This window comes from Gadus macrocephalus, chromosome 7 (genome assembly GCF_031168955.1).
Source record: "Gadus macrocephalus chromosome 7, ASM3116895v1".
Lineage (NCBI taxonomy): Eukaryota > Metazoa > Chordata > Actinopteri > Gadiformes > Gadidae > Gadus > Gadus macrocephalus.
The window spans coordinates 23,355,683-23,358,182 of NC_082388.1; the positions used below are offsets into that span (position 1 = coordinate 23,355,683).

Genomic DNA, 2,500 nt, shown 5'->3' on the forward strand with positions numbered 1-2,500 from the left:
ACAAGCACCAAAGGGACGTGACATGGCAGTTTTTTTGTCTGGACCGCAGACAAAGATTGCCTTTAAGTGACATTAGGCACGGAAGGGAGGGAGGGGGGGAGGAGGAGGGAATGGGGGGGAGAGCGTCTTTCTTCTCGGGGGGCTATGTGATGAGCCCGAAGGATGGTGGACAGGAGTCAACCTGAGGATTCCTCTGGTTTCTCACCTGCATAATGATGCTCTTTGTCCCCCAAAACAGGGGAGTGTGTGTGTAAGTGTGTACGTGTGTGTGTGTGTGTGTGTGTGTGTGTGTGTGTGTGTGTGTGTGTGTGTGTGTGTGTTGGGGGATCCTTGTGTATGTGTGTGTGTATGTGTGTCGGGGGGTTCCGTGTGCGTGTGTGTGTGTGTGTGTGTGTGTGTGTATGTGTGTGTTTGGTGGGACCATGTGTGTGTGTGTGTGTGTGTGTGTGTGTGTGTGTGTGTGTGTGTGCCTGAGTGTGTGTCTGAGTGTGTGTGTGTGTGTGTGTGGGGGTGGGTCCTTGTGTGCGTGTGAGTGTGTGTGTGTGTGTGGATGTGTGTGTGTGTGTTGGCGGATCCTTGTGTATTTGTGTGTGTGTGTATGTGTGTTGGGGGGGGGGGGGGGGGTCCGTGTGTATGTGAGTGTGTGTGTGTATGTGTGTGTGTATGTGTGTGTATGGTGGGACCATGTGTGTGAGTGTGTGTGTGGGGGGGGGGATCCTTGTGTGCGTGTGTGTGTGTGTGTATGAGAACGTGTGTGTAAGTGTGTGTGTGTGTGTGTGTGTGCGATGCGTGTGTAAGTATGTCACACACTGAGCATCCATCTCCTTTGTAAATCTCAGATTCTTCTGGAAGTGTGGGCTATACATTAAGGAGCTAGGCCAGTGCACTCGGGGATCCAACTGGAGAGCTTTTATTCAGACCCTTTCTATTCTCTCGCTCTCTTTCTTCTCTGCTATCCCCTTCCCTGTCTTGGAGAAGACTGATGTCTCCCCGGCTGCTCTGTCACAATAAGCCTTTTGATTCTTTAAGGACAGGTGGAAAGAGGAGAGAGAGAGAGAGAGAGAGAGAGAGAGAGAGAGAGAGAGAGAGAGAGAGAGAGAGAGAGAGGGGGAGAGAGAGAGATAGGGGGGGGGGGAGAGGAGAGAGAGAGAGAGAGAGAGAGAGAGAGAGAGAGAGAGAGAGAGAGAGAGAGAGAGAGAGAGAGAGAGAGAGAGAAAGAGAGAGACAGAGAGAGATAGGGGGGGGGGGAGAGAGAGAGAGAGAGAGAGAGAGAGAGAGAGAGAGAGAGAGAGAGAGAGAGAGAGAGACTGCGGAACAGATCCACAGGCATCTTTAAATGACACCCGCACTCTGTCTGGAAAAGGCCAGTCGGAGAGGGAGAGTGAGAGAGGGTGAGAGAGAGACACACATAGCGAGAGAGAGACACACACATAGCGAGAGAGAGACACACACAGCGAGAGAGACACACACATAGCGAGAGAGAGACACACATAGTGAGAGAGAGAGACACATAGCGAGAGAGAGACACACACAGCGAGAGAGACACACACATAGCGAGAGAGAGACACACACAGCGAGAGAGACACACACATAGCGAGAGAGAGACACACATAGCGAGAGAGAGACACACACAGCGAGAGAGACACACACATAGTGAGAGAGAGACACACATAGCGAGAGAGAGACACACATAGCGAGAGAGAGAGACACACATAGCGAGAGTGAGAGAGAGACACACATAGCGAGAGAGAGACACACACATAGAGAGAGAGAGAGACACATAGCAAGAGAGACACACACATAGCGAGAGAGAGAGACACACATAGCGAGAGAGACACACACATAGCGAGAGAGAGACACACACATGGAGAGAGAGAGAGACACATAGCGAGAGAGACACACACATAGCGAGAGAGAGAGAGAGACACACATAGCGAGAGAGAGACACACACATAGAGAGCGAGAAAGACACACAGAGAGAGACACATAGCGAGAGAGAGACACACATAGCAAGAGAGAGACACACACATAGCGAGAGAGAGACACACACATAGAGAGAGAAACACACACATAGAGAGAGAGATACACACATAGCAAGAGAGAAACACACACATAGTGAGAGAGAAACACACACATAGCGAGAGAGAAACACACACATAGTGAGAGAGACACACATAGCGAGAGAGAGATCGACAGAGAGTTTCTTCTGCCACCCAGGCTGATAGACATGTTGTTGTTTCTCTTATGGTTGCTGTATCTCTGAAGTGTGTGTGTGTGTGTGTGTGTGTGTGTGTGTGTGTGTATGAGTGTGTAAGCCTGTCTTTCCGAGAAGAATTTCAGAAATTCATGAATATATATACATCCGATTCTATGAAGCAAAGCAGAACTGAGAACTCTGGAACAGTTGTGTTTCATTGTGTTTTATTAAGCCACTTTAAAAGAGACAGAGAGAGAGAGTCTAATTGTAGAAAGGAATATCAGTCGTTTATTATTCATAATG

At 49.3% G+C, this 2,500-nt stretch overlaps 1 protein-coding gene across 1 annotated transcript in view; it reads right to left on the reverse strand.

The window, feature by feature from the left end:
• Positions 1-2,462: 2,462 nt before the first annotated feature.
• Positions 2,463-2,500, reverse strand: part of ca4a (carbonic anhydrase IV a) — a 10,795-nt gene continuing 10,757 nt past the window's right edge. Inside the window, exon 8 of the mRNA XM_060056087.1 lies at positions 2,463-2,500. This exon is cut by the window's right edge and continues 2,646 nt beyond it. The gene's annotated coding sequence lies outside the window, so the exon portion shown is untranslated.